This window comes from Triticum dicoccoides, chromosome 3B (assembly GCF_002162155.2).
Source record: "Triticum dicoccoides isolate Atlit2015 ecotype Zavitan chromosome 3B, WEW_v2.0, whole genome shotgun sequence".
Lineage (NCBI taxonomy): Eukaryota > Viridiplantae > Streptophyta > Magnoliopsida > Poales > Poaceae > Triticum > Triticum dicoccoides.
In genome coordinates this window covers 587,045,219-587,067,181 of record NC_041385.1, presented here as the reverse complement: position 1 = coordinate 587,067,181, position 21,963 = coordinate 587,045,219, and positions in this window count along the sequence as shown.

Below are 21,963 nucleotides of genomic sequence, written 5' to 3'. Positions count from 1 at the left end.
ACACCTCAGCGTAACGGTCTGTCGAACGTCGTAATCGCACTCTATTGGATATGGTCTATGATGTCACTTACCGATTTACCGCTATCATTTTGGGGATACACTCTAGAGACAGCTACATTCACTTTAAATAGGGCACTGTCTAAATCCGTTGAGACGACACCGTATGAATTATGGTTTGGGAAGAAACCTAAGCTGTCATTTCTAAAAGCTTGGGGATGCGATGCTTATGTCAAGAAACTTCAACCTGAAAAGCTCGAACCCAAGTCGGAAAAATGCGTCTTCATCGGATACCCTGAGGAAACCATTGGGTATACCTTCTACTTAAGATCCGAGGGCAAGATCTTTGTTTCCAAGAACGGGTCCTTTCTGGAGAAAGAGTTTCTCTCGAGAGAAGTAAGTGGGAGGAAAGTGGAACTTGATGAAGTACTACCTCTTGAACCGATAAGTAGCGCAGCTCAGGAAGATGTTCCTGTGGTGCCTGCACCAACAAGAGAGGAAACTAATGATGATGATCAAGGTACTTCGGATCAAGTTACTACTGAACTTCGTAGGTCCACGAGGACACGTTCCACACCAGAGTGGTATGGCAACCCTGTCCTGGAAATCATGTTGTTAGACAACGGTGAACCTTCGAACTATGAAGAAGCAATGGCGGGCCCAGATTCCAACAAATGGCTTGAAGCCATGCAATCCGAGATAGGATCCATGTATGAAAACAAAGTATGGACTTTGACAGACTTGCCCGATGATCGGCGAGCGATAGAAAACAAATGGATCTTTAAGAAGAAGACGGACGCAGATGGTAATGTTACCATCTATAAAGCTCGACTTGTCGCTAAGGGTTATCGACAAGTTCAAGGATTGACTACGATGAGACATTCCCTCGCGTAGAGAAGCTGAAGTCCGCCCGAATCATGTTAGCAATTGCCGCATACTATGATTATGAGATATGGCAAATGGACGTCAAAACGGCATTCCTTAACGGTCATCTTAAGACAGAATTGTATATGATGCAGCCGAAAGGTTTTGTCGACCCTAAGAATGCTAACAAGGTATGCAAGCTCCAGCGCTCCATCTATGGGCTGGTGCAAGCATCTCGGAGTTGGAACATTCGCTTTAATGAAATGATCAAAGCGTTTGGGTTTATGCAGACTTATGGAGAAGCCTGCGTTTACAAGAAAGTGAGTGGGGGCTCTGTAGCATTTCTCATATTATATGTGGATGACATACTTTTGATGGGAAATGATATAGAACTTTTGGACAGCATTAAGGCCTACTTGAATAAGTGTTTTTCAATGAAGGACCTTGGAGAAGCTGCTTACATATTAGGCATCAAGATCTATAGAGATAGATCAAGACGCCTCATAGGTCTTTCACAAAGCACATACCTTGATAAGATATTAAAGAAGTTCAATATGGATCAGTCCAAGAAGGGGTTCTTGCCTGTGTTGCAAGGTGTGAAATTGAGCTCGGCTCAATGTCCGACCACGGAAGAAGATAGAGAAAAGATGAGTGTCGTCCCCTATGCCTCAGCCATAGGGTCTATCATGTATGCCGTGACCTGTACCAGACCTGATATAAACCTTTCCATAAGTTTGGTAGGAAGGTACCAAAGTAATCCCGGCATGAAACACTGGATAGCGGTCAAGAACATCCTTAAGTACCTGAAAAGGACTAAGGATATGTTTCTTGTATATGAAGGTGACGAAGAGCTCGTCGTAAAGGGTTACGTCGACGCTAGCTTCGACACAGATCTGGATGACTCTAAGTCACAAACCAGATACGTGTATATTTTGAATGGTGGGGCAGTAAGCTGGTGCGGTTACAAGCAGAGCGTCGTGGCGGGATCTACATGTGAAGCGGAGTACATGGCAGCCTTGGAGGCAGCACATGAAGCTATCTGGGTGAAGGAGTTCATCACTGACCTAGGAGTCATACCCAATGCGTCGGGGCCGATCACACTCTTCTGTGACAACACTGGAGCTATTGCACTTGCCAAGGAGCTCAAGTTTCACAAGAAGACCAGGCACATCAAGCGTCGCTTCAACTCCATTCATGAAAATGTTCAAGATGGAGACATAGACATTTGTAAAGTACATACGGACCTGAATGTAGCAGATCCATTGATTAAACCTCTCCCTAGAGCAAAACATGATCAACACCAGAACGCAATGGGTGTTCGATACATCACAATGTAACTAGATTATTGACTCTAGTGCAAGTGGGAGACTGTCGGAAATATGCCCTAGAGGCAATAATAAAATGGTTATTATTGTATTTCTTTGTTCATGATTATTGTCTATTGTTCATGCTATAATTGTATTATCCGGAAATCGTAATACATGTGTGAATACATAGACCACAACAAGTCCCTAGTGAGCCTCTAGTTGACTAGCTCGTTGATCAACAGATAGTCATGGTTTCCTAACTATGGACATTGGATGTCATTCATAACGGGATCACATCATTAGGAGAATGATGTGATGGACAAGACCCAATCCTAAGCATAGCACAAAGATCGTGTAGTTTGTTTCACTGGAGCTTTTCCAAATGTCAAGTATCATTTCCTTAGACCATGAGATTGTGCAACTCCCGGATACCGTAGGAGTGCTTTGGGTGTGCCAAACATCACAACGTAACTGGGTGACTATAAAGGTGCACTACGGGTATCTCCGAAAGTGTCGTTTTGGTTGGCACGAATCAAGACTGGGATTTGTCACTCCGTATGACGGAGAGGTATCTCTGGGTCCACTTGGTAATGCATCATCATAATGAGCTCAATGTGATCAAGTGTCTGGTCATGGGATAATGCATTATGGTACAAGTAAAGTGACTTGCCGATAACGAGATTAAACGAGGTATTGGGATACCGACGTCCGAATCTCGGGCAAGTAACGTACCGATTGACAAAGGGAATTGTATACGGGATTGATTGAATCCTCGACATCGTGGTTCATCCGATGAGATCATCAAGGAGCATGTGGGAACCAACATGGGTATCCAGATCCCGCTGTTGGTTATTGACCGGAGAGGCATCTTGGTCATGTTTGCATGTCTCCCGAACCCATAGGGTCTACACACTTAAGGTTCGGTGACGCTAGGGTTGAAGAGATATTAGTATGCAGTAACCCGAAAGTTGTTCGGAGTCCCGGATGAGATCCCGGACATCACGAGGAGTTCCGGAATGGTACAGAGGTAAAGATTCATATATAGGAAGTCAAGTTTTGGCCATCGGGAAAGTTTCGGGGGTCACCGGTATTGTACCGGGACCACCGGAAGGGTCCCGGGGGTCCACCGGATGGGGCCACCTATCCCGGAGGGCCCCATGGGCTGAAGTGGGGAGGGGAACTAGCCCCTGGTGGGCTGGTGCGCCCCCTTTGGGCCCCCCTGCGCCTAGGGTTGGAAACCCTAGGGGTGGGGGCGCCTCCACTTGCCTTGGGGGGCAAGCCACCCCTTGGCCGCCGCCCCCCTGGAGATCCCATCTCCTAGGGCCGCCCCCAGGGGGGCTATATAAAGAGAGGGGGGAGGGAGGGCAGCCGCACCCCAAGTCTCTGGCGCCTCCCTCTCCCCACGCACCACCTCTCCCTCTCGCAAAAGCTTGGCGAAGCCCTGCCGTGATCACTGCTGCATCCACCACCATGCCGTCGTGCTGCTGGATCTTCATCAACCTCTCCTTCCCCCTTGCTAGATCAAGAAGGAGGAGACGTCTTCCCAACCGTACGTGTGTTGAACGCGGAGGTGCCATCCGTTTGGCGCTAGGATCTCCGGCGATTTAGATCACGATGAGTACAACTCCCTCAACCCCGTTCTCTTGAACGCTTCCGCACGCGATCTACAAGGGTATGTAGATGCACTCCTCTCTCTCGTTGCTAGATGACTCCATAGATTGATCTTGGTGAAGCGTAAATTTTTTTTATTTTCTGTAACGTTCCCCAACAGTTATGAGGCATCCCGTCCGTCTCCTGCGCTGCCCAAGGCGTGCAACCCCTCGCACGCGTGGACGCACCGAGCCAGGCTCGCGAGAAACTGCCGATTTGGCAGTTTCTGCCGGGCCAGCCTGCAGCCTGCTTTGAGGTCCGTGCGGGCCACAAACCACATGCAGCCCAGGCAACCAAACAGGCCATGCACATCCCGCACGGGCCTGGTTGGGCTGCATGCGGGCAACCAAACACACCCTAGATGGCCACGCGGGGCTTGGAGAGACCAGGAATGAAGCCTGAGCCGTAGCAGTGGTGACAAATCAATGCGACTAGATGCAAGCTAAGTGGCAGCGTTGCTTGCCGGTTGTTGTGGTGAGAACTGGAAGCAGGCATGGGAAGAATCAGAATTTGGAGGCAACAATAGCAAGGCGGCTGTGTTCAGAAAGGGAATCGAGATGCGTTCATGGGAATGACAATTGCGTTTGCGCCCATGCTAACTGTTGAGGGAGCTCTGCAATTACGCGTGTGCTGGCCTATGCAACAAAAATGCAATGTATGTGTGCGTGCGCGCGCGGTGCTATGTAGGTAGGCCGCGCGCGTGTGTGTCTAGGGGTCAGGTGACTGAATTTTTACGGGGTGGCTAGGGGTCAGGTGACTGGATTTTTGTTTTGGGTCAGTCACTTTTGTTTTTCTTTGATAACCGGGCAACCGGCTAAAATCTGTGTTGGTTCATGCTAGAACGGGGCACCCGCCGGTGGCCAGTTCACGAGATGGATCTGGCAGGTATGTACGGCCGAGGTGACTCATGCAGGCAGCAGTTGGCCAATGTGCATGTGGATGCGGCGCCGGTGTTAGCATAGGTCAGCAGAAGATTCCTGGTTGTTATGTTGATGATCTAGGAGTAGTATGATACGTACTAGCTTAGCCCGTGCGGCGCCAGTTGGTAAATCAAATCATGCAGACCGTAGTTTTTCTGCGAAGAATGTAGACCGTAGTTGAAACAATAGAATTATAAACAAACATAATATGCATTGTAGCTTTATGTGTATCTTTTACTGTTTGGTAAAAGAAGAGCATATTAATGTATTTGAAAGTTCAAGATGGCAAAGAAGTACATTTTTTACAACCATGCATGATACGTGTTGATAAACAAAATGATAAAAGATGATACATCTCTAATAAAAAGTGCTTATTAAAACCTTATAGAGTCCACCCCACATAGTGGGCTGTATACGATGACACGGCCGCACTGCAATAAGAAATCGCAACTGATTTTCCCTAAATTAGATCATCTTGGTATAGCCTCCTGCAGGATTAGTTCCAGTAATAAAGTGATATAGTGCTTTTGCAAATCCTTGGACACGTCCGACAGGAGGTTTTGCTCCTGTATATGAGATAATAGGATCTTCATTGTGTGCATGTTGGGGGGAAACATATAGACTTATTCATTATCTAGTGATCACCTCCTTCAGGACTGGTGTCCATAACAAAATACTCCTTCCGTACCAAATAAGTGACTCAAGTTTGTACTAAACTTGAGTCACTTATTTTAGGACAGAGGGAGTAGTACAGAACTTTTGCAAATTCATGCATACGGTCATGGGGTCATTTGGCACGGGTGCATGTGATTAGTGGATCTTTAGTTTGCAGGCGCTGTCACGCCCAATATGCGATCCTATCCTAAAGGAACTTGAAGGTCCAACCAAGGATAGAAGCGCATATTGGAGACGCTTTTGCAAGGTGGATATCATTACATTGTACCATTACATAATAGTTGGGGATACATACAAAAGGCATACAATGCCACACGAATACAACGACATCATACATAAGAGCAACATCCCACTACAAATGAAACAGAAACAGAAACTCAACCGACATCCACCCTGCTAGCCCAGGCTGCCTACCCGGAACCTATCCCCTGAACGACGAAGCAGAAGAAGAACTCAAAACAAGCAAGCATCGCTCTCACTTCATGATCATCGCATTTCCTGTACCTGCAACTGTTGTTGTAGTAATTTGTGAGCCACGAGGACTCAGCAATCCCATTACCATGGGTATCAAGACTAGCAAAGCTTAATGGGTATGGAAAAGATAAGTGGTGAGGTTGCAACAGCGACTAAGCATGATATGGTGGCTAACTTACGAATACAAGAATAAGATGAGAAGCTATGCAAACGGTTGCAAACTAGTAATGTTCAAGAAGTGATCCTGAAACTACTTACGTCCAAACATAACCCAAAACCATGTTCACTTCCCGGACTCCGCCGAGAAGAGACCATCACGGCTACACACGCGGTTGATGCATTTTAGTTAAGTCAAGTGTCAAGTTCTCTACAACCGGATATTAACAAATTCCCATATGCCACATAACCGCGGGCATGGCTCTCAAAAGTTTAAACCCTGCAGGGGTGTCCCAACTTAGCCCATTATAAGCTCTCATGACCAACGAAGGATATTCCTTCTCCCGGGATGTCGGTGTACTAGAGTAGGGGTACCCTAGTATCCCGAACTTGTGCACGGACAGTTGCAGCACCCCGCGGCAAGGCCTGCCGGGTCACCGCCAAGATCATCCGTGACTCCTTAAGGAGACAAGACCCCGGCAAGAGGAGCTTGCCGGGAAGCCATTCAAGAACAAAATATCCAACCCAAGAAGACAAGGCCCCGACAAGAGGAGCTTGCCAGGAAGGCCAGCCAAGGCATCTCAAGAACGCTTGCCGCGACGCGCCACGAGTCCCGGCAAGGCACGGTGAGCGACAAGCTCCCGGGCCCGACAAGACGACAGCCGCGGCAAGGCGCTTGCCGCGGCAAGCGGCCACTCCGCGCCCAGGCTCCAGCACATCCACCAACGTGTCGCCCTGGGACCCTTCCAGGCACGCGTGGCGAGAGGTTGTGCAGCCAGCGGTGCGCGGTGGCAAGCGGCGCTGACAAGAAGGCCATCGTGGCGATCGGTGGCGCCCCTGACGGTCTCTTCTCGCATTGTTTAGACGACACAGACGGGCATTTAATGCCCTTGTCCCATGCCGTCAGGGTTAGGTATGATACACTGTATCTACAGTAGAGGTAGCTGTACCTACCGCACTCTTTTTCCATTTTTACCCCTCTAGTCTGCGTTGCCACCTGTCGGTGACCCCTTGAGCATATAAAAGGAGGCCCATGCGCAACGTAGAGGAGGTTTGGCTCATTCGAAACACCAAGAACACTCTCACGCTCGGTCTTGTAGCGTTCATCGCTCCTGAGCAAGAACTCAATACAACCCAACAAGCAGCAGTAGGAGTGTTATCTCTCCGGAGAGCTCCGAAGCTGGGTAAACTGCTCGTGTGCATTGCCTCGATCCGCTCTTCGTGCGACCTCCGCCCCCCTCCGAACCGAAAGGGGCTCGGTCCGCCGGTCCCCATAGGTGTTCGTGGATCAGTTTCCCCGACATCTTTGGCGCGCCAGGTAGGGGGCGTCGAGATCGTGTGAACCCGATCCGGCGTGCACACGAGCTAAATCTTCATCATCTTCATCGACATGCCACCAAAGAAGAAGGCTTCGGAGGCAGCAGTTCCGTCCGCGTCGATTCCACCGCCGCCGGAGCAAGTGGACGGTGGAGTGGATGCCGGCGGAAGAACGGGCGTTAACGAGGGTGCTCACAGTGCGGCCAAGTCCAAGGACAAAGCCGCACAGACCTCTGCGTCCGTACGCGCACCGCGCCCGTCTCAGGAGGCGCGGGACCAGCAGCGTCATGGCGTTCGCAGCGCCATACGTCCGCTGGGTCAGGATCAAGCTGGTGGTTCGCGTGGCGTCCAAGACCAGCATGCACGCCAGCATGCTGGCCCGAGCGAAGTGCGGTCGCCTGGACGGGGTACTGCTCCTTCTAACATAGTTAGAAGTCCGAGCATATCCCGCTCCTCGCACCGTTCGCCGCTACCGCCCACAACTCCAGCAGAAGCCTTGGCGCGAGCCCAACTGCTTCTAGATTACCCTCCGACGGCGGACAAGACCGACGAATGGAGGGCCACTATCCAGAGCCTCATCGGCTTCGCCAACGGCGACACTGCGCGGCAACTAAGCACTTCGCTGCCGCGGCAAGACTGCCGGACGCGAGCCGATGGCGACAAGACCGATGGGGGTGCAACTTCCATGCACTCTCCGCCACGAAGGCCAAGATCGCCAACTCGCCGGGTCCACCTCGACAGCGACTCCACCGCATCATCGGATCCGCGAGCTCGTCGCGATCAGCGCCAAGTTCTCCACGAACGACAACAAGAGGACGCTCGTACCCGCATCGAGCGCCGAAGAGAAGCGCGGCGTCAGTCTGACCAGCGCGCTGGGCCCTCTATCGACATGCATGCGCCAGGGGAGCCAGGCGACTTGCCGTACGCGGTAGGTTGCCCTGCGTTCACCCGTGAGCTGCGGCAAGTCCAGTGGCCCAGCAAGAAAAATTTCAAGCCAGATGTACTGGAGAAGTACGACGGCAAGTCGCATCCGTCGGAGTTCCTCAGCATCTACACCATCGCGGTGCAGGCTGCCGGGGGACAAGACGACAAGATCCTTGCCAACTACTTCCCGCTGGTGCTCAAGCCTAACGTCAGATCCTGGCTCATGCACTTGCCGGACAACTCCATTTCTTCTTGGGCAGATCTGTGCCATCAGTTTTTCGGCGCCTTTACAGGAGGCCACAAGCCTCATGGCCAAGAAAGCGATCTTCACCTGCTTGCCCAGAAGGAAGGAGAGTCTCTGCGCAAGTACATTCAGAGATTCAGCCGTGTACAGCACAACATCCCAGATGTCCACCCCGCCGCGGTCATCAGCGCATTCCATCAGAACGTGCGAAACCGCAGGATGAGGGAGGAGATGGCGATGTGCAAGATCAGGGACGTCAGCGAGCTTTATGCCCTAGCCAACAAGTGTGCACGTGCTGAAGAGGGGAGGAGGCTCCCCGGAGAGAACACAGGAGCAGGAGGATCGGACAGTGAGGATGCTGCCCCGGCAAGGAAAGGCCGGCGGCGGAACAACGGAAGGAAGAAGGGCAAAGAGGTGCTGGCTGTTGAGCAGTCTGGCAACGGAGGTGGCGTCAAGAAAGCTAAAGCTGGTGACTCCGGCAAGGAGACCCAGGCTATGGCGGCCGCCGACAAGCAAGACAGCTCTGGCAAGCAATATTGCAAGATCCACCGCACCAAGGGCCATGACCTCCAGAGTTGTAAGAAGGTTGAGCAGCTTGTTGAGCAGCAGAAGGCTGAGTATGAGCGGCGCAACAAGGAGAAAGCCCAGGAAGGTGCTGGAGGAGCCAGCAAGAAACGCCCCGGCCGGGGAGGATGCCGCGGCAAGGCCAAGCAGCGGCAAGGAGACAGACCTCCCCGCGGCCGCGACAAGGATGAAGATGACGACGACGACGAGGATATGGATGATGACGAGGCCGATGAGCAGGAATTTCAGAAAGCCACAGAGGTCCTGTGCGTTGACGGTGGTGCTTCTCTGCATGCTTCGCACCGCCAACTCAAGCAGTGGATGCGGGAAGTTAATGCAGTAGAACCATCCATGGAGTCACACAGGCCTCTAAAATGGTCCAGCACGCCTATCATCTTTGATATTGAGGATCACCCTGATCGCATAACTGCGGTCGGGTGCTTGCCGATGTTGGTTTCACCAACTATCCGCAACCTCAAAGTCACGAAGATGCTAGTTGACGGCGGGGCCGGCTTGAATCTGATCTCCTTTGCGGTCCTCCAGAAACTCCAGATCCCTGACAGCGAGCTCGAAGAGACCGGCACATTCCAAGGAATAAACCCGGGAAGGAGCAAGCCGAAGGGAAAGATCACGTTGCCGGTCACATTTGGCAGCGAGTTGAATTTCAGAACTGAGAGGGTCACTTTTGACGTCGCCGATTTCCCATTACCCTACAATGGAATACTCGGCCGCCCTGCGCTCGCCAAGTTCATGGCAGCCTCTCATTATGCCTACAACGTGCTCAAGATGCCAGGCCCGATAAGTGTCATCTCTGTCCCTGGCGACAAGAAGGATGCCCTTATCTGCGCCGACAAGATTTACCGGGAAGCAGCAGCCGCAGCTGATCGCAAGTCACTTGCCGCTGAAGCTCCTGGGGGGAAGAAGAAGACCAAGTCCGGCAAGAGCTCTGATGCCCACTCCGGCAAGCGCACCTCTTCGGAGTGTTGCGCTACTGTCGAGGACGCACCATCGAGCTCCACCGGCAAGTATAAGAAGACGATGGCAGCTCCACCAGAGACCAAGAAGGTGTCCGCCAAGGAGGACGGCACTGGTGGTACTTTCACCATCAGTGCCACCCTCGACCCAAAATAGGAAAGCGCGCTCATTACTTTTCTGCGGGCGAATGTTGACGTGTTTGCATGGCAACCGTCTGATATCCCCGGTGTTCCCAGGAAAGTGATTGAGCACCACCTAGCCGTTTGTCCTCATGCGCGGCCCGTCAAGCAGAAAGTTAGAAAGCAAGCAGTGGAGTGCCAAGAGTTCATTGCAGAAGAAATCAAGAAGTTGGAAGCAGCAGGCCTTGTCAGAGGAGTGCTCCATCCTACGTGGCTGGCCAATCCGGTAGTTGTGCGCAAGGCTAACGGAAAATGGAGGCTTTGTATAGACTTCACTGATGTCAATAAAGCTTGTCCTAAAGATCCATTTCCTTTGCCGCGCATTGACCAGATTGTTGACTCCACGGCCGGATGTGATTTGCTTTCATTTCTTGATGCATACTCAGGGTACCATCAGATCTTCATGGCAGAAGAGGATGAGGAGAAAACCGCATTCATCACCCCTTGTGGCACATACTGTTCATACGGATGCCCTTTGGGTTGAAAAATGCTGGTTCAACATTTGCAAGGATGGTCCATGTCGCTTTTGAGCCCCAGATACACAGAAATGTGGAAGCTTACATGGATGATATAGTGGTCAAGAGCAAGGACAAGGCGACCCTGATCCAAGATTTAGATGAAACCTTTGCAAATCTGCGCAAGATCAACCTCAAGCTCAACCCCGAGAAGTGCGTGTTTGGAGTCCCTTCTGGCAAGCTTCTCGGATTCTTCATGTCTCAACGGGGAATTGAAGCCAATCCCGACAAGATCAGGGCCATCGAGCAGATTGAAGCACCGAAGCGCGTCAAGGATGTGCGAAGGCTTGTCGGTTGCGTGGCTGCTCTCAGCAGGTTTATCTCTAAGTCTGCTGAGCGCGCCCTGCCGTTTTTCAAAATATTGAAAAAGGCAGGTCCAATGAGATGGACTCCGGAAGCGGAGGCTGCGCTGCAAGACTTGAAGAGGTACCTGTCCTCCACTCCAATACTTGTCGCACCTAAGCCACAAGAGAAGTTGCTGCTGTATTTAGCAGCAACCAATCAAGTGGTTAGTGCTGCGTTAGTAGCGGAGAGGGAGGCGGTTGATGAGCCAGCAACCGCGGCAAGTACATCCAGCGACAAGCAGGGGGCTTCGCCGATAAGCTCTGGTCCCGACAAGGATAGATCTGCGCAGGTGAGCGAAGAGGTGCAGAAGAAAATGGTGCAGCGCCCAGTTTACTTTGTCAGCTCCCTTCTCCAGGGGGCTAGGTCAAGGTACTCTGGTGTGCAGAAGTTGCTTTTCGGCCTTCTCATTGCCTCGAGAAAGCTGCGCCATTACTTCCAAGCACATGAGATCACAGTTGTCACTCGCTTTCCGCTGAAGAGGATACTGCAGAATCCATAAGCAACGGGCAGAATTGTCGAGTGGGCACTGGAACTGTCAAGTTTCGGCCTCAAGTTTGAGAGCACTTCAACGATCCAAAGCAGAGCATTGGCAGAATTCATAGCAGAATGGACGCCAACACCAGATGAAGAAATTCCAGAAACGAGCATCCCCGTCAAGGAGGCAAGCAAGGAGTGGCTCATGTACTTTGATGGTGCCTTCTCGCTGCAAGGCGCCGGTGCTGGCGTGCTGCTTGTCGCACCCACCGGAGAGCACCTCAAGTACGTAGTCCAGATGCACTTTCCCAAGGAGCAAGCAACAAACAATACTGCAGAGTATGAGGGCTTGCTCGCCGGCCTCAGAATCGCAGCAGACCTTGGGATCAAGAAGCTCAATATCAGGGGTGACTCGCAGCTTGTCGTCCGCCAAGTAAACAAGAGCTACCAGATTCCGTTGATGGAAGCTTATGTTGATGAAGTGAGAAAGCTAGAAGAGCACTTTGACGGCCTACAAATGGAACATGTTCCAAGAGCTCAGAATGATATTGCTGATGGCCTGTCAAAGTGCGCCGCACTAAAGTTGCCTGTGGAACCAGGGATCTTTATGCTCAAGCTGACTCAACCATCCGTGACACCGTCAACTGGACAGAGCAAGAAGAGGAAGTTGGTTTCTGGTGACTACTTTCCGGCAGAGCTTCCCGAAGCCGCCGTCAAGAAGGTCCCCAAGATCAACACCAAGAGCGCTGAGGAGCAGTCTGCTCCGACAAGCCTTACGGTTTGTTCCATTGAAGCAGACGCTCCCGACAAGTTTTGCTCCGGCAAGCTTGCCGGGGGACATCAAGCTCCGGCTGAGCCACAGGCTCTTGCCGTAGAAGCGGATGTTCCCGCAGCAATAGATATGCCTTTAGTCCTTGTTGTCGAGCCGCAAGCTCCAGCATGGGCACAGCAGATTGTCCATTTCCTTCAGACCGGAGAACTTCCCGAAGAGCAAGAAGAAGCGAAAAGAGTAGCCCGGCTGTCGAGTATGTACAAGTTTGTCGACAACACACTGTACAGAATAAGACTCAACGGTGTGAAATTGAAGTGCATTTGCCGGGAAGATGGACAACAGCTGTTGGCAGAGATACATGGAGGCATATGTGGTCACCACATTGGCGCAAGAGCGCTTGCCGGCAAAGCGTTCCGGCAAGGTTTCTTCTGGACGACAACCCTCCAGGATGCAACTGCACAAGTAACCAAGTGTGAAGCGTGCCAGTTCCATTCCAAGCAGATACACCAGCCAGCTCAAGCTCTCCAGACGATCCCTTTATCCTGGCCATTTTCGGTCTGGGGGCTCGACATCCTCGGCCCCTTCCCCCGAGCTATCGGGGGCTTTGAGTTCTTGTACATCGCCATCAACAAGTTCACAAAGTGGCCGGAAGTGGAACCAGTGAGAAAGGTGACAGCACAGTCAGCAGTCAAGTTCTTCAGGTCAATTGTTTGCCTTTTCGGGGTCCCTAACAGGATCATCACCGACAACGGCATGCAATTTACGAGCCGCACCTTCATGCAGTATGTCCAAGATCTTGGCGCCAAGGTCTGCTTCGCTTCTGTTGCTCATCCGAGAAGCAACGGTCAAGCGGAGAGGGCAAATGCTGAAGTGCTGCGAGGCCTCAAGACCAGAACTTTCGACAGGCTGCACAAGTGCGGAAAAACTAGATCGAGGAGCTGCCGGTGGTTCTTTGGTCGATTAGAATGATGCAAAATCGAGCCACTGGCCAGACACCTTTCGCTCCAGTCTATGGACAAGAGGCAGTTCTCCCCACGGAACTCGTTTACGGGTCGCCTCGAGTGCTCGCTTACGATGAGCTCGAGCAAGAGCAGCTGCGACAAGATGACGCGCTGCTCCTTGAGGAAGACCGTCTTCAGGCTGCTGTGCGAGCCGCTCGCTACCAGCAAGCTTTGCGTCGCTACCATAGCCGCAAAGTTAAAGCCAGAAGTTTCGAGGAAGGCGACCTTGTTCTTCAGTGCGTTCAGTCCGCCAAGAATTCCAACAAGTTGACGCTGAAGTGGGAAGGCCCTTATCGGGTGAAACGAGTCACTAGGCCCGGCGCTGTCCGCCTTGAGACCGAAGATGGCATTCCGGTGAGCAACTCCTAGAACATTGAGCATCTTTGTAAGTTTTACCCGTAGGGCGCGGTTGTCGGAACCCGTTCCGGCAACCACCTTTTGTACAAGTCTTGCCGCTGTTGCATGTAATCCTTTGTACAAAGCCGGGCACAGACCCCGCGCATAAATAAAGCTCATGTGCTCCGCACATCTTGTCAGTTTCATGCCTTCTTCCTTTTTTGCATATGTTATCTGACATTTTGTGCAGCACCTGCCTCCGGTAAGCAATAACGAGCCGTAAGGCTCCATATCATTACTTTCTTTTTCTGTCTCTTTCTCAAAAGGAGGAAGGTTCCCTCGCCCACAAGGTTTGCCGGGGGGGAGGAGAAGATAGTGGTGTGGACCGGGCCGTTCAAGAAAGTTTCGCCTTGCCGGGAAGCAAACAACAGAAAAGCTAAGTTGCCAAAGTTTGAGCAATCAGTTTTTAAGTTTTTGAGTTATTTTCCTTGAACGACCGTGCTTTGTATGGAAAACCTGTGCGCGGAGGAACCAACTCGTAGCTAGTTGCACCCTTACTTTGTTTCGAGTCTGCTCAACAACTTAAGTGAGCTGCGACTAGTTGCGACAAGGTTTCTTGTCGGTAGCGGCCCCGCCAGCAGGCTACTGAAGTTCCGCACTCAGCGCTCGCGTCAAGGGTGCCTGCGCCGGCAAGTTTCCCTAAAAAGCGTAGGGCAGAAACATACAAAGCCAAGAGTCAAGTAAAGGAAGTAACATGGCAATTATTACCTAAGATAGAGTTATATTACAAAAGTAACTTGTCGCGTCTCTAATACAATGTTCTCATGACATGACTGTCAGCGACAAGCAAAGGAGAAAATGGGCGGCCTAATCGACGCAGCCACCATCGACCCTCTTGACCTCATTCACCTTGTCCACAATGGGTGCGACAAGGGCTTTGAGCGCGTCAAGATCAGCATCCGCTGGCAGCTTCTTTAGGACGTTGGCGAAGTTGAGGCCTGGATTGCGGAAAGCCACCTTCACCAACACCTTCTCCAGGACTCGGGCGCAGATCGTGCGCGACTCGTCGGCCAGCTGCTTCGGGATCCTCTCTCGGAGCTGCTGAAGGGCTGTCGCCACGCCTTTGAAGAATATGGTGAGCTTGGCGCTGGGGGGGAGATTCTCATCGGAGGAGTACCCAAAGTCCTCCACCCCCAGCTGCGCCAGCTCCCCATCAATGACAGCAGCGATGTTCACGAGGCCCTCCGTCCAGAGCTCCACAGTATCTTTGAAGGTGTTCTAGGTCTCGGCGGCCCTCGCCAGCAATGCTTCATTGCCATTGATTTCCTCCTTCAAATCCGCCTCCCGCTTCCTGGCGCCGTCCAGCGTCTCTGTCAGGGTGGCCAGCTTCAGCTCCAGATCGGCGTTGGAATCCTTGGCGGCGCTCAGCTCCTTGCCCTTCTCGGCGAGTTGACCCTGCAGCTCGCCGTGGGCGTGGGCATCCTTCTCGCGCTCGAGCTTGAGCGCGGCAAGCTCCTCGCCGCTTGCTTTCAGATCAGCCTCTAGCTGCGCCACCTTTGCCTCCAATCCCTCCTTGGCGGCCTCGGCAGCTGCGGCCGCGTCCTTTGCTTCCTTGAGAGCCCCGCCAAGTGCTTGCTCACGCGCGGCAAGGTCCTCCTCCTGGCTATCGAGGTTTACTTTCCTCTGAGTCAGCTCCCCTTCCCGCGCAGAAAACTCGTCGGCAGCAAGCCGCTGCTGCTCTTCGGCTTCGGCCTTCTCAAGGATAAATGCCTTCCAGGACTCGACGAGCTGCGCGCGCTCCTCCGCGACGGCCCGGAGAGCCTCCTGGTTGTGCTCCCGGAGCTCCTCTGCACGTTTCTCAATGTCCGCTCCCGCCTGTGCGACAAGCGCTTCTCGGGACTCCACTTTGGCTTGGCGGGCGCGGTATAGCGACACCAACTTCCGGAGTAGCCGCTCCTTCTCAGACTCGCCGCTGCTGCTGCTTGGCGCGTCAACCAGTGATAGCCCAGCGGAGGCGAGCACCTCCCCGTCGAAAGCTTCTCCTTCGACTGGCGCCCTGGAGCTCAACGCCCAGGGGAGCTTGATAAAGACACCCTCACCGGCCTTCAGATAGGCGCAGGGCTGGGGCTCCTCGGAGCCTGGCGCTGCGGCAGCGGCGGAGGTATCGGCGGTCGGTGCAGCGCCCGACGCTCCTGCGACCTCGAGGCCGTCAGTGCGACCGCCGGACCCTTCGCCAGCTCCCGCCCCAGCAGCCTTGGCGGCCTCCTCGCCGGTGGGGTCGTCAGCACTGGCTTCTTCTTCTTCGGCGGCGGCATCGTCAGCGTCGCCGCGCACATTCTCCTCGCCGCCCGCCTCGGCCTCCATTGGCTCTGTGGAAGGTGGATCTGGCAAACGGAGAAGGAGAAGAAGTCAAGATCCAAAAAGCAAGATCAGAAGAATACAAGGGAGATTTCAAGTAAGGGATTACCTGCATTGGGATCCGTGACCATGGGCTCCACCACCGGAGGCTCGCTGGTGCTGCCCCTCGCCGGAGACTCCTCCCTTGCCGGAGATTGCTCCCTTGCCGGAGAGCGCTCCCTTGCCGGAGAGCGCTCCCTTGCCGGAGAATCCTCCCTTGGCGGTGTAGAGGAAGCAGACGGCACGTCGGAGACAGTTCCCGAGCCCTCCTGGTGAAGCTGTTCTGCTCCTACACAAGCAAATCAACGATCAGATTTCAGCAAAGAAAAGAGCACCCGTGCGCACCCAAAAGCAGAAAGTTAATCATATACTTACGCTGGGGGCCGCGCTGGCGGCTACTCCGCGGGGTAGTTGCCGGGTCCGGCAAGGTGGTCTCGGGCGCCCCTCCTGTTGCTTCGACGGGCTCGTCCTCGATGATAACCACCAGCACCTTGGCCCTCTTCGCCGCTCTTTGAGCCAACATCCTGAAAAGGAACAAGTTCAAATTGAAGCAAGTTAGATACAAGATAAAGCTACAAGATTGAAGAACTACAAGTGTGCAGATGAGTCTTACTCTTCTTCCTCCTCGTCGGAACTGAGCACGGAGAGGTCGAAATCCGGCCCACCTGCGGCGCGACGAGGAGGAGGAGAAGGATCCCTTGTCCGCTTGGCGGGCGCGGTGGCGGTGGCGCGGGAAGATCCGGCTCCAGTTGTCGCAGCAGTACGAGGCGCTCCCGCGGCAACATCGCTTGTCGCGGTGGAGCGTGTCGCGCGGTGCGTTGGCTGCTAATTCCTTTGCCGCCCCGCTGCGTCCCCGCCCCTGCGAAGGCGCCTTCCTGGTTGAACTGGGGGATGCGCTGTGAGATCTGCCTGCGGCAAGTGGCCTGGAGATGGCGGGCCGCTCGCACCCTCAGCGGGCTCACCCTCGGCGGGCTCGCTCAACTCGACCTCCGGCGCGGCAAGCTCTTCTTCGCCGTCGATCCATTCTCGCTCGGCAAGGCTTGCCGCCGCCTCTGCCTCTGCCTCTTCCACGGTGAAGCCAAACTCACCCGCGGCAGCGGCTGCCGCCGCTTCCTCTGCCCTGGTGGCGATGCGTCGCATCTCCTCCTCGGTAGTGTCGCGGGTGAGGCTTCTTTTCTCGTCAGCGCGGATCTCCATCTCCACCAGCCCGTCGAAGAATTGCTGCACCACCTCGTCGGCTGGCTCTTGCCACGTTGGGACAAGGCCGTGCGAGTCACACTGCGGCATCATCGCGCAGATGCGGTCGAGGGAAGAATTGTTGCACAGCGGGACGACCCCCGCCGGCAACCTGAACCACTCCGGATGCTGGGGATCATGCTTGAATAGCTCCTTGAGCATCGCATCCAGCTCCAGCACGGTGAAGTTGAAGTTGAGGCCCGGGCGCAGCCGCATGATATCTACCGGGCCGCCAAACTCCCAAGCGGGTCTCTTCCTCTCTTGCAGGGGGCGATGCGGCGGCGGAGAAAATCTGCGCCTACGGCACCCACAGTCAGCCCGGCAACCCTGAGACGCAAGGTTCTGGTGGTGGCAATCTTCAGCCTAGCGTCCTCCGGGGCCAGGCTGCTCCAATCGTTGCTGCGAACTACTGGAACCTGGCGCAAGGCGGTGAATGGTTGCGGGTCCTCCTCCATGATCCAACACCACTCAGCCCTCCACTCCTCCCACTTGCTGCGGAGCTCCCCCTCCAGATACGCCTCCTTCTTGCCGTCCCTCGAGATCCAAGCGATCCCCCCGGAAAGCGGCTCTCCTCTCTCGACCCGAGGCATGAAGTAATGGCGGAAAAGAGCGACATTTGGGTGGACTCCGACAAAGTTTTCGCACAAATGTGCAAAAACGGACATGGTCAAGACGACGTTGGGGGTGAAATCAAGGAGATGAAACCCGTAGGTGTTCATGATGTCGCAGAAGAACTCCGAGAAGGGCGGGCAGAGGCCACAGTAGAAGAACAACGGGAAGAAAGGATACCCGTATGGAGCCCGAGTTGAAGCGGCGGCGGAGAGTACCTTCGTGCGCGGATGCGCACGCGTCTCCGTCGACCAAAAGAGATAGAACCACTGCCTCAGCCCCGCCGCGTCGAGCTCGGCGGGGAAAGTGGCCCGCTCCTTTCGCAACGCCTCAAGCCGCAGCGCCTCGGCTGACTTCGCGACCTTCCCGGTCTTCGGAGCCATAGCGAAGGTGGTGGAGGAGGTCGACGGCGTTGGTGGCGACGGCGGAGATGGGGGGCGGAGTGCTGTTTTCTCAGAGGAGAGGGGAACAGCGGAGATTTTGGAGTAGCAAACAGACGAGGTGAGCAACTGCATCTGTTCCCTCTATTTATAAAGGGGGAGGGGGCAAACGTTACGCATTTTCCGAATAAAGATTCCCCCACGATCTCTCCCACGACGTCGCAATCAACGCGTGCCATTCGGGGAGGGCGCGGTGGATGCGGAGTAGCAAACGGCACGACCCAGGCCGCGTGTGCCCGTGCCCTGTTTTGGGCCTGGCCCAACAGCGCTCGGCACCGTGTGTGGCCCAGGCCCGGGTGCTCCTGTCGGTGTACTAGAGTAGGGGTACCCTAGTTTCCCGAACTTGTGCACGGGCAGTTGCAGCACCCCGCGGGAAGGCCTGCCGGGTCACCGCCAAGATCATCCGTGACTCCTTAACGAGACAAGACCCCGGCAAGAGGAGCTTGCCGGGAAGCCATTCAAGAACAAAATATCCAACCCGAGAAGACAAGGCCCCGGCAAGAGGAGCTTGCCGGGAAGGCCAGCCAAGGCATCTCAAGAACGCTTGTCGCGACGTGCCACGCGTCCCGGCAAGGCACGGTGAGCGACAAGCTCCCGGGCCCGACAAGACGACAGCCGCGGCAAGGCGCTTGCCGCGGCAAGCGGCCACTCCGCGCCCAGGATCCAGCACATCCACCAACGTGTCGCCCTGGGACCCTTCCAGGCACGCGTGGCGAGAGGCTGTGCAGCCAGCGGTGCGCGGTGGCAAGCGGCGCTGACAAGAAGGCCATCGTGGCGATCGGTGGCGCCCCTGACGGTCTCTTCTCGCATTGTTTAGACGACACAGACGGGCATTTAATGCCCTTGTCCCCTGCCGTCAGGGTTAGGTATGATACACTATATCTACAGTAGAGGTAGCTGTACCTACCACACTCTTTTTCCATTTTTATCCCTCTAGTCTGCGTTGCCACCTGTCGGTGACCCCTTGAGCGTATAAAAGGAGGCCCATGCGCAACGTAGAGGAGGTTCGGCTCATTCGAAACACCAAGAACACTCTCACGCTCGGTCTTGTAGCGTTCATCGCTCCTGAGCAAGAACTCAATACAACCCAACAAGCAGCAGTAGGAGTGTTATCTCTCCGGAGAGCTCCGAAGCTGGGTAAACTGCTCGTGTGCATTGCCTCGATCCGCTCTTCGTGCGACCTCCGCCCCCCTCCGAACCGAAAGGGGCTCGGTCCGCCGGTCCCCATAGGTGTTCGTGGATTAGTTTTCCCGACACAGGAAGACCCGATCAGTCTCGGAATCCCGGTTACAAGACATTTCGACAATGGTAAAACAAGACCAGCAAGACCACCCGAATGTGCCGACAAATCCCGATAGGAGCTGCACATATCTCGTTCTCAGGGCACACTGGATGAGTCAAGCTACGAGTAAAACCAGCCCTCAAGTTTCCCCGAGGTGGCCCCGCAGGCTGCTCAGTTCGGACCAACACTTAGAGAAGCACTGGCCCGGGGGGGCTTAAAATAAAGATGACCCTCGGGTTAATTACTCCCAAGGGAAAGTTTATAGGTTGTTAGGCAAATGTAAAACCAAAGTTGGGCCTTGCTGGAGGAGTTTTATTCAAATTGAACAATCAAGGGGTTCCCATAAACCCAGCCGCGTAAGGAATGCAAAATCAAGGAACATAACACCGGTATGACAGAAACTAAGGCGGCAAGAGTGGAACAAAACACCAGGCATAAGGCCGGGCCTTCCACCCTTTACCAAGTATATAGATGCATTAATTAAAATAAGAGATATTGTGATATCCCAACATAATCCTGTTCCAACATGGAGCAATCTTCAACCTCACCTTCAACTAACAATGCTATAAAAGGGGCTGAGCAAAAGCGGTAATATAGCCAAACAACGGTTTTCTAGGAAGGGTGAAAAGGTTAGAGACTGACATGGCAATTTGTGAGGCTTGATAAACAAGTGATAGGTAGCGCAGCGTAGCGATAGAATAAAGCAACCAGCATAACAATGATAGTAGTGAGATCCAGGGTAACGGTCATCTTTCCTGAAATCCCGCTAGGAAGAAGAACGAGTCCATGAAGAAGATGAACGGGCGAAGACGAACCAAGCATAGACGAACGAATCCTCACGATCGCAACGAAACATGAACTATCGAGAAGAAGCACAACCGGAAAGAAACAAACAACAAGGTAAACACACAACACATAAATATGGCATGATGCACAACCAAGCATGATGCATGACAAAGTCTATATGATGCTACTCAAGGCAAGAGATGATGCATACAAGAACAACACATCAAATCAAATTTAAATGAGGCTGGAAACAACATATAACAAATCCGGTAGGTCCTCATATGCAAATTTCGAAATTAGTCCAGATCTGAATAAACCTTATGTTCAAGTAGTTAAACAGCAAGTTAAAATATACCATGATGATCTACATGAAATTCTAGTCAAGTTACATATAAAGTTCATTCAATTCGGAGCTACGGCCTAAAAGATATGAGTAAAACAAGTCAAACATGGCATTGATGAATAATGCATTCAAACATCAAGAAAATACTCTCAAAAAATGGATGCAACATTATAATATGAAACTACATGCAATTCTAAGCAAGTTCCATATAGAGTATGCTCAAAATGGAGCAACGGTGCAACACATACACTCCAAACAAGATATAACAACAATCTGATCAAAACAGCAAGTAGGCACTTTGCAAACATCAAAACAACATGCTACAGGAATCATATGATCACAAACTTTACATGCACTTCATTAACAGATAACATACTTCAAATATAATTAAGGTTTAGGTTCATAGGCATCAAGATTAAACCAATATGATCAATGCAAAATGCAACTTTATAACACAGGAGCATATACATGAGCAGAGTTAATATGATGGCAACTTGAGAGCAAGAAAGAGACAAGCTACAGCAAGTACACATAGCAACCAAGGGCATTGCATCAAAGTACACATAACAAAGAGGAAATAACATCATGGCATCATATACATATGGCTCATGGATTAGTGGGAACCAACATGACAAGATTGAATGTTGAAATAGTTTCATCAAGTGTAAAACAACAACATTATGATAGCATGTTTGCAAGCATAAAACAGAGGCATATGATATGCAAAATTAAACCATGGCATGCGAACATAGTACTCATAACATACTTCAAAACATGTAACTGGAGCATCTCCAGAAGAGGCATGGATCACTCAATAACAAGCTCACAACAAGGTATTATGAAGTTAATAGAAATCTAGAACATTATATAAGCATGTTCATGGCAATGAAAACATACGCTGCAGGTCATATATAGGGCATCAAAAGGCATGGAAAGATAGACCCTAACATTTACATCAGAACATGTCAACTAAGCATCTCCAGATTGTGTATGGATTAATTGGTAGCATCAAGCAAACATGGCGTCATGATATAACAGATTCAGCATTGGTAGAACATTAATAGCGAGTAGCCCACTTCACAAGCTTGATGCACTCGCTACAGGGTATATAAAAATACATGGATTGCACCCCTGTAAAGCTGGAATTATTAAGCTCCTAAAACATGTAGACATCATGCTCA